Here is a 10520-nt window from a genome sequence, read left to right on the forward strand (position 1 = left end):
CTACCCTTGCATTCCTGGGATAAATCTCAGTTGGTCATGATGTATAATTCTTCTAATACTCAGTGGATTCCATTGGCTAGTATTTTATTGAGAGCTTTTTAGTCTACATTCAAAAGAATATTGGTGTGTAATTTTATTTTCTTGTGTTGTCGTTGGTTTTGGTACTGGGGCAAAGTTGGTCTCATAGGATGAGTTAGGAAGTCTTCCTTCTTATTCCATTTTTAGGAGCAGTGTGAGAGGAATTGGTGTTACTTATTCTTCAATTGTTTGCTAGAATTCACCAGTGAAGCCATTTGGTCCTGAGTTTTTCTTTGTTGGGAGGTTTTTTATTACTGATTCAATCTCGCTTTTTTTTTTTTTTTTTTTTTGAGATGGAGTCTCACTCTGTCACCCAGGCTGGAATGCAGTGGCATGATCTCAGCTCACTGCAACCTCCGCTGCCGTTGTTCAAGCAATTCTCCTGCCTCAGCCTCCTGAGTAGCTGGGATTACAGGTGCACACCACCACGACTGTCTAATTTTTGTATTTTTTTTTAGTAGAGTTGGGTTTTCACCATGTTGGTCAGGCTGGTCTCAAACTCCTGACCTCATGATCCCCCCACCTCAGTCTCCCAAAGTGTGATTACATGCGTGAGCCACTGCACCCGGCCTGATTCAATCTCTCTACCTGGTATAGGTCTATTTGGAATTTCTATTTCTTCTGGAATCAGTTTTGATCATTTGTGTGTTTCTAGGAATTTGTCCATTTCATCTAAGTTCTCTAATTTGTTGGTATATAATTGTTTGTGGCATTCTCTTGTAATCCTTTTTATTTCTGTAAGGTTGGTAGCAATGTCCTCACTTTCATTTCTAATGTTAGTAATATGAATCTTCTGTCTTTCTTAGTCAATCTAGCTAAAGGTTTGTCCATTTTAAAATTTTTTTAAAGAGAAAAGCCTTTTTGGCTGGACACAGTGGCTCATATCTGTAATCCCAGCACTTTGGGAGGCCAAGGTGGGTGGATAACAAGGTCAGGAGATTGAGACCAGCCTGGTCAACATGGTGAAACCCCATCTCTACCAAAAATACAAAAATCAGCTGGGCGTGGTGGCATGGTTGTAATTCTAGCTACTCGGGAGGCTGAGGCAGGAGAATCGCTTGAACCAGGGAGTTGGATGTTGCAGTGAGCCAAGATCGCACCACTGCAGTCCAGCCTGGCAACAGAGCAAGACTCCAACTAAAAAAAAAAAAAAAAAAAAAAGAGAAAAGCCTTTTTAATGTGAAAACTATGTATTTGGGGACAAAAATGCAATACACAGTAAGAAACCATATTCTATTAATTATGACATTCTATAATCTACAAACAGAAAATTTTGTTATTAAGAAATGTCAAGAGGAAAAAGAACTCTATAAAGTCCTACTCAATTTACTTTGTTAGGGAAAAGGATGTTTATTTGGCTCTTGTCACAGTTCCATCATGTCTACTCTCCTTGTAAGTTCAGCTTCAATGCTATCTAATTCTCACTTTGCTTCTTCAATTTTCACTTGAGCAAGAGGGGAATTCAGCATTAAGTCTAAATAGGACTCAAATTTTTTCTTCAAAGGTATAGTCTGTTGTTTTAATTTTGCCAGTTTCTCTGACAGTGCTACTAGGGACTGATGAGACAGAGAAGCATCCATGCCTCTGGCTGAAAGTTGCTCCTCTGCAGCCTTGATTCCAAATCTGAATTCCTCTGACTTTGCTTTTAGAAAGTCCATGTTCTGACGACGATTATCAACTTTGGCCCTTTCTGTAGACAGATCCAACTCTGCTTTCTTGAGATCCTCTTGTAGACATTTTTCTAATATTAAGTTGCAGTTAGATTTTTTTCAAGTTTTTCCAGTTCGATCTTGATTTCTTCACCTTTGGATTTGGTACGAAAGAGATCAGAGGTCAAATCATTCACTGCAAGGATTAAACTAGCTAGTGAGGTATCCTTTTTTTCAAGGGCCACTGCACTGTCAACCAATGCATTCAGGTACCTGGAACCAGTGCTAGAGAAATTGGCAGGGGAAAAATTCACACTATCCATGAGAAGGTCTTGAAGATACTATAGGCTTCTGACTCATATTCACTTGCTTTCTGCTTCAAGTCCTCTATTACCAGGTAGACATCCCTGTCCCGGACCCTGCTGGGTTCTGAAAGGTGATGTAAAATCTCTGTGGGGGAGCCGCTGTGGCTCAGGCTGGTTGCCCTGGCACTCGGGGAGGCGAGGCTACACGTTCGAGGCTAACCTGGCCAATATTGATTAAAAAAAAAAAACAAAAACGGCCGGGCGCGGTGGCTCACGCTTGTAATCCCAGCACTTTGGGAGGCCGAGGCGGGTGGATCACGAGGTCAGGAGATCGAGACCACAGTGAAACCCCGTCTCTACTAAAAACACAAAAACAGCCGGGCGTGGTGGCGGGCGCCTGTAGTCCTAGCTACTCGGAGAGGCTGAGGCAGGAGAATGGCGTGAACCCGGGAGGCGGAGCTTGCAGTGAGCCGAGACTGCGCCACTGCACTCCAGCCTGGGCGACAGAGCGAGACTCCGTCTCAAAAAAAAAAAAAAAAAAATCTCTGTGGTCCGTGGGTTCACCTCATACTGTGGAATGGGATGATCTCCAAATATTTGTTTTAACCATGCAGCAACCTGCATTTCTTTCTCCTCCAGCAGCTCCATAGCTACCACTCTTGTTTCATTTAAAAATTTTTTTTCAAGGAATCAACTTTGGTTTCATTGATTTTCTATTATTTTCTGTTCTCGTTTTCATTTATCTCTGTTTGGATCTTTATTCTTTTCTTTCGTCTATTAGCTTTGGGTTTATTTTTCTCTTTTTCTAGTTCCTTGAGGTGTCCAGTTAAATTATTGGTTTCAGAGCTTCCTTTTTCATGTAGGTGTTTATACTTACAAATTTCTCTCTGAGCACTACTTTTGCTTCATCACATAATTATTGATATGTTGTGTTTTTGTTTTCATTCCTCTGAAAGTATTTTCTAATTCTCTGCGTGATTTCTCTTCTGACCCATTGGTTGTTTAATTTCTATGTATTTGTGAATTTTCCAGTTTCTCTTCTGTTACTCATTTTTAGTTTATTCCACTATGGCTAGAGAAGATACTTTGTGTGATTTTAACTTTTAAATATGATTGACACTTGCTTTGTGGCCTAGCATATGGTCTACCTTGGAGAATGTTCCAAGCACTTGAGAAGAATGTGTACTGTGTTATTTTGGGATTGAGTGTTCTAAACATGTCTCTTAGGTCTAAATTGTTTAGTGTTACTTAAGTCCTCTACTTCCTTATTGATCATTCGTCTACTTGTTCTACTTAGTGCTGAAACTGGGGAAGCTGGATGTAGTGGCATGCACCTGTAATCCCAACTATCAGGAGGCTGAGGCAGGAGGATTGCTTGAGCCTAGGAGTTCAAGACCAGCCTGGGCAATATAGTGAGATCTTATCTCAAAAAAAGAAAAAGAAAAGAAAAGAAAGTAGAGTATTGAAGTCTCCAACTATTACTGTAGAACTATCTATTTCTCCCTTCATTTCTGTCCATTTTTGCTTCACATATTTGGTCTATTGTCAGGTGCATACATGTTTATATTTGTTTTATCTTTTTGATGAATTGAACCTTTCATGAATATATAATATACTTCTTTGTCTCTTGTAACAATTTTTGACTTACAGTCTATCTGGTGTGATATTTATATAGCCACCACAGACTCTTTAATATCTTTTTCCATCTTCTTACTTTTAACCTATTTGTGTCTTTGGATCTAAAGTGGGTCTTGGCTGGACACGGCAGCTCATGCCTGTAATCCCAACACTTTCGGAGGCCAAGGTGGAAGAGTCACCTGAGTTTAGAAGTTTGAAACCAGACTAGGCAACATAGTAAGATCCCATAGCTACAAAAAAATGAAAATAACTAGTTATGGTGGCACACACTTGTAGTTCCAGCTACTTGGAGGCTGAGGCAGGAGGATAACTTGAGCCTGGGAGGTTGAGGCTGCAGTGAGCCATGATCATATCACTGTACTCCAGCCTAGGCAACAACAGAGTGAGACCCTGTCTCTTAAAAAAAATAAGGAAAATAAAATGAGTCTCTTGTAGACAACACATAGATAAATTATGAGTTTTTTTTTTTAATCTATTCTTCCAACCAAAAAAAAAAAAACTATTCTTCCAAACTCTGTTATTTAATTGGGGAGTTTATTCCATTTACCTTTAAAGTAATCACTGATAACAAACACTTACTCCTGCCATCTTGCTATTTGGCTATATATTTTTGTTTCTTAATTCTTCTAATATTGCCTTTTGTATTTAATTGATTTTTTGCAATGTGCTGTGTTGATTTTTTTCGCATTACCTTTTTGATTTTTTTTCCTTTTTATTCTTTTTCAATTTCTTTCCTCTGACAGGATACAAGACAAACACTCAGTTTGCCTGAGTTTTAAAAGTATATTTCCTTTGCCCCAATTAATGAGCAATAAAGACACAAATCCATTTGGCAAAGTGAACAGGGGTTTTTCCATATTTTTAAAGGTTATTTTTCTATTGGCCAGGCATGGTGGTGCAGGCCTGTGGTCCTAGCTACTCAGGAGGCTGAAGTGGGAGGATCACTGGAGTCTGGAAAGTTGAGGCTGCAGTGAGCCATGATCGTGCCACTGCACTCTAGCCTGGGTGACAGAGTGATACCCTGTCTAAAAAAGCAAGACAAAACAAAAAAAACCCACTTATTTTCCTTGTGGCCATCTTGGAGATTACAATTAATATCTTAAATGTATTTTATTTATTTATTTATTTATTTATTTATTTATTTATTTTGAGACAGAGTCTCGCTCTGTCTCCAGGCTGGAGCGCAGTGGCATGATCTCGGCTCACTGCAACCTCTGCCTCCCGGGTTCAAGTGATTCTCCTGCCTCAGCCTCCGGAGTAGCTGGGATTACAGGCACAGCTAATTTTTGTATTTTTTAGTAGCGATGGGGTTTCACCATGTTGGCCAGGAGGTCTTGATCTCTTGACCTCGTGATCTGCCTGCCTCAGCCTCCCAAAGTGCTGGGATTACAGTCGTGAGCCACCTGGCCCAGCTAATATCTTAAATTTAAAACAATCTCACCAGGCACAAGGGTATGCACCTGTAATCCCAGCTACTCAGGAGGCTGAGGCAGAAGGATCTTTTGAACCCAGGGGTTTGAAACCAGCCTGGGCAATATAGTGAGACCTCATCTAAAAACAAACAAACAAAAAAAGACAAAACAAAAACCACATAGCAATCCAGCTTGAATTAATACCAATTTAGCTTCAATATCTATAAAGATTTTACCCCATACATCTGCATCTTTTCCCATTATGTTGCTAATGTCACAAATTATATCTGTATACATTGTGTGCCCATTATCATAGGTTTACAATTATTGTTTTATGCATTTGTTTTTTAAATCATATAGGCAAAAAAGAGGAGTTACAAACCAAAAATGCAATATTATGGGCTTTTATATTTACACATGTAGTTACCTTATTATTGTTCCTTATTTCTTTATATGGCTTCAAGTTACTGTCTAGCGTCCTTTCATTTCAGGCTAATGGACTCCCTTTAGCATTTTTGGTAAGGCAAGTCTACTAACAATGAATTACTTCAGCTTTGATTTATCTAGAAGTGTCATAATTTTGCCTTCATTTTTGAAGGATAGTTTTGCCAGATATATAATTCTTGATTGGCAGGATTTTTTTAAGCACTTTAAATACCATTGTCTCTTTGTATCTTTCTGGGGATTGGTTCCAGGACCCCCCAGCAGATATCAACATTCACAGATGTTCAAGTGTCTTATATAAAATGGTTTGAGCCAGGCACAGTGGCCCATGCCTGTAATTCCAGCCTTTGGGAGGCCAAAGCAGAAGGATTGCTTGAGCCCAGGAGTTTGAGACCAGGCTGGGCAACATAGTGAGATCTTGTCACTACAAAAAAATAAAAATTAAAAAAGACTGTAAAAAAATATTAATAGCTACTTGAGGGGCTGAAGTGATAGTTTCAGTCCAGGAGGTCAAGGCTTCAGTGAGCCATGATCACAAGACTGCACTCCAGCCTGGGTAACAGAGCAAGACTGTGTCTAAAAAAATACTAATAAAAATAGCTGGGCATGGTGGCTAACACCTGTAATCCCAGCACTTTGGGAGGCCAATAAGGGTGGATCACTTGGGGTCAGGAATTTGAGACCAGCCTGGCAAACATGGTGAAACCCTGTCTCTACTAAAAATACAAAAATTAGCCTGGCACGGTGGCTCACGCCTGTAATCCCAGCACTTTGGGAGGCCAAAGCGGGTGGATCACCTGAGGTCAGGAGTTCGAGACCAGCCTGGCCAACATGGTGAAACCCCGTATCTACTAAAAATATAAAAATAAGCTGCGCATGGTGGCGGGTGCCTGTAATCCCAGCTACTGGGGAGGCCAAGGCAGGAAAATTGCTTGAACCCTGGAGGTGGAGGTTGCAGTGAACTGAGATCACGCCACTACACTCCAGCCTGGGTGATGGAGTAAGACTCCATCTAAAAAGGAAAACAACAACAACAACACACACACAAAAAACTAATAAAACTAAAAAAAAAGTTATAGTATTTGCACATAACCTATGTACATCCTCCCACATACTTTAAATCATCTCTAGATTACTTATAATTCCTAATACAATGTAAATGTTATGTAAATTATTATACTGTATTGTTTAGGGAATCATGACAAGAAAAAGCCTGTAAATGCTCGGTACAGACAAAACCATTTTTCTCCCAAATATTTTTGATTCATGCTTGCTTGAATCCACAGATGCAGAGCCTCTGGATATAAAGGGCCAACTTTATGTTATCCCATGGTTTCTGGGGATAAGTCTGTTTTTAGTCTTATTGAAGATCCATTGCACATAATAAGCTGCTTCTCTCTTGCTGTTTTCAAGATTCTTTCTTTATCTTTGTGGGGTTTTTTTTTTTTTTTTTTGAAGACTGTATTCTTTGTATTCACTGAAGACTTCATTTTGTTATTTTAGTAGTTAGCCAGTGACCTAACATAGAATTCCTTAAATGCCTGTGACCCAAAAAAAAGTTTTGTTTTGTTTTTTAAAAGGAAGAAGAAAGAAACAAATAAAAAAAGAAGCAAAAAGAATAAAGAAGAATATGAAAAAGAAAACAAAGGAAGGAAGGAAGGAAAAAAGAAAAAGAAAGAATTTTCTAGGTCTTTGCAGATTGGCTCTGTGTGGAGTCACTCCTAAGCTTAGCCAGGCAATTTACAGCTCTGTTTTAGCCCTCACTTCCTGCTTGTGCTGAGCCCAAAGACCAGACAGAGATGAAAGCTTACTGTCTTACTGGGCCTTTTCTGCACGTGAGTCCTACCCTGGGTGTGCTTTCTGCTCTCTCTAGTACACATGGGAACTTTCTGAAGCCCTTATTCTCCCAAAAATACCACTTCCAAACTTTTCCCAGTCTTTCAGGGTGTCAGTTGTTTGCCTCAACTGTTATTTTTGCTTCTGGCAGCAGTTCCTTGTTCTTTTGTTCTTTAGCAGTTTTCAGGGAACATCCTCTGTATAGCTGCTCTGCCTTGAGAGAGTTCTGAGATTGGTGAAGCAAAGAGAATTCCCTTTCATCAGTTCTTCGGGGGAAACTGCAGACAATCAAAAAAGATAAACACAATCCATTGGGATCAAGATCTTCTCTGCTCCCTCCCTAACCAGGAACCCCCACCAGAAATTTGGGCTGCTTTCTTCAAGATTAGCCCTGTGCTGGGGAGGGGTTGGAGCTAGGGTAAGTTAAAACACCACAGAGATCTCTTACCATATTTAAGTTGCCTTTCTCCTGGTTAAGCATTGGTTGCTGTAAACCTCTATCTTTCAGGTTAAAATAAGGTTGTTTCTGGCCATTTTTGCTAGGTGTTTCTGGGGATGAATGGACTCTTGGAGTTCCCTACTCTGCCATTTTCACTGATGTCATCTTCTTTTGCCCATTTTAAAATTGGGTTGTCTTTTTATTATTGAGTTGTAAGAGCTCTTTATATATTCTGGGTACAAGTCACTTGTCAGGTACACTATTTAAACTTTTTACCATGAGAATCTATTACTTCTTTTTAAACAATTTTTTTTTTGTTTTTGAGACACACTCTCACTTTGTTGCCCAGGCTGGAGGGCAGTGGTATGATCTTGGCTCACTGAAACCTCTGCTCTCTGGGTTCAAGCAATTCTCCTGCCTCAGCCTCCCTAGTAGCTGGGATTACAGCCGTGTGCTACTACACCTGGCTAATTTTTGTATTTTTAATAGAGATGGGGTTTCACCATGTCAGCCAGGCTGGTCTCGAACTCCTGACCTCAAGTGATTCGCCAGCCTTGGCCTCCCAAAGTGCTGGGATTACAGGTGTGAGCCACCATGCCTGTGGAGAATGTATTACTTTTGTAATTTAAAAAATAATAGTAATAAAATAAAGATCTGTACAATGTTTCAAATCTGTCTGGTGATACACAAAAGTTTCTGGAAATAGTTGCCCTTTCCATCAGAGTGTAACTCTGTCCAGTTTCTTTCCCCATCCACCAGTGGACATCGCCTTTCTTCCTCTCTCTCTTGCAGAGACTGCCCCCTGCTGCGGTGTTGGCTGGTGAAGTTGTTGGTGAGGAGGCAGAGGGCTCTTTGCCCTGGATTGTCTCACGGCTCTTGGAAGGAAACAACTACAGTGGCCTACTTCTTCGCCTGGACCCCCAAGGTGGCCAGGGAGGGAGTGTGGAGTTCTTTGGGAAGCTCTGAGATCTGTCCTTAGGCCTGCCTCACCCATCACCCAACCAGCCTCAGCCCCAACCCCAGCCCAGAGAGAGCGTCTGACACTCCAAGAGGGCCCCAGAGTGCCTAGGCTGACAGAGACTGGAGAGGCAAAGTAAGGTCAATAGTGAAAGTAACCCCTCACCCTTCAGAGGCCTTAAACCACTTACCAAGCATTTTTGCACAATGCCTTTGATTCTTACCACAACCCCATGAGGCAGATATAATTTACAAATAAGGAAAGAGAGGGAGGCCTAATTTATAAATGAGGAGAGAGAGGATAAGAGAAGAGAAGGGAGTCTCCTATTTTCATACACCCATTAAAAATCAAGCCTCAGCTGGGTGCGGTGGCTCATGCCTGCAATCCCAGCATTTTGGAAGGCTGAGGTGGACAGATCACCTGAGGTCAGGAGTTCGAGACTAGCCTGGCCAACATGGTGAAACCCCATCTCTACTAAAAATACAAAAATTAGCTGGGCATGGTGGCAGGCACCTGTAGTCCCAGCTACTTGGGAGGCTGAGGCACGAGAACTGCTTGAACCTGGGAGGCAGAGGTTGCAGTGAGCCAAGGTCGTGCTACTGCACTCTAGCCTGGGCGACAGAGTGAGACTCCATCTCAAAAAAACAAAAAATAAAAAAACAAAGCCTCTGTGTCCTTAATGTAGATGCTGGTGGAAAAAAAGAAAAAAAAATCAAGCCTCTGAAATGTTATGATGTCGGGGATTTGGGGGAGGTCGAGGTGGGGGTATTGATCAAACAGAAATGGCATGAGTTGATAACTGTCAAAGCTAGGTGACAGGTAGAGAGGATTTCCTATACTTTGTATATGTTTGAAATTTTCCATAATAAAAGAGTAAAAAAATGCCTGGCCCTCGTCTCCAAAATCAACAAACACACATTCATTCAGCTAGCAAGTTCCCAGACCTCCCCTGTGGGAGGTCCCTTGGAATGAGGAAGATAGGTTAGAGCAGTTCACACCCACAAGGATAAAGCAGTGAGGGCCAGATGTGTTTATCTTCAGGCCAGTTTGGTATCATGTTGAAGGGCATGGGCTTGAGTTTAGGCTCTGCCACTTGCCAAGAAGTTGCTTGACCTCTTTGAGCTTCTATTGCCTCATCTGGAAAATGTGGGGGGAGGCAGGATAGATTAGAGCTTCTGCCTGATTGGAGTGTTGTGTGGATAAAAAGAGGCAATCCATGAACAGCCTTAGTGAAGTGCCATGAAGCATATGTGAAAGCCTAGTGGGGGTTAGATATTTTTATGAATAGTACTACTAATAAATAGTAAAAGTATCACAAGCAGCGTGCTTTGGAGTCCACAGGAAGGAGTAATTCACTTGGAGTGTCCCTTTACTAGGTAGCTCCCTCAGTTTGCTCCAGGCTGCTCTGTTGGGGGCCTCAGGAAGGAGGATGCAGGTGAAACAGGTAAGGCCCACCCTGTGGAATGCAGTAGAAGAGGCTCGGGCCCGCTGGGCTGGCCTGAGGCCCCTGCGTTTAGGCCTCCTTGAGGACACCCTGACGGACAGTGAGCTAAGCCAGCTGGGAAGGGCACTGCGGGAGCTAGAGGTGAGCAAGGCGAAGCCTGAGGGCACTTGGGCTAGCCATGGCCAGTACCCACCTCGAACCCTTTCTCCACAGGTTGTAAAAGCGTGGAGCCAGCACCCAAGAAGCCAGATGCTCCAAGGAGCCAGAGCTGAGGTGATGAGGCTTCCAGAACCACAGGTATGTCTTTGCATTCACCC

At 41.8% G+C, this 10520-nt stretch overlaps 1 non-coding gene and 1 pseudogene across 1 annotated transcript; both read right to left on the bottom strand.

Moving 5' to 3' along the window:
* Positions 1-1356: 1356 nt before the first annotated feature.
* On the bottom strand, positions 1357-2680 carry LOC100601858 (annotated as a pseudogene).
* A 1715-nt stretch (positions 2681-4395) lies between these two features.
* On the bottom strand, positions 4396-4521 carry LOC115831912. The gene has a single exon (XR_004027406.1). It is a non-coding gene; the product is annotated as a small nucleolar RNA SNORA27 (small nucleolar RNA).
* Positions 4522-10520: the final 5999 nt, after the last annotated feature.

This window comes from Nomascus leucogenys, chromosome 2, assembly GCF_006542625.1.
Source record: "Nomascus leucogenys isolate Asia chromosome 2, Asia_NLE_v1, whole genome shotgun sequence".
Lineage (NCBI taxonomy): Eukaryota > Metazoa > Chordata > Mammalia > Primates > Hylobatidae > Nomascus > Nomascus leucogenys.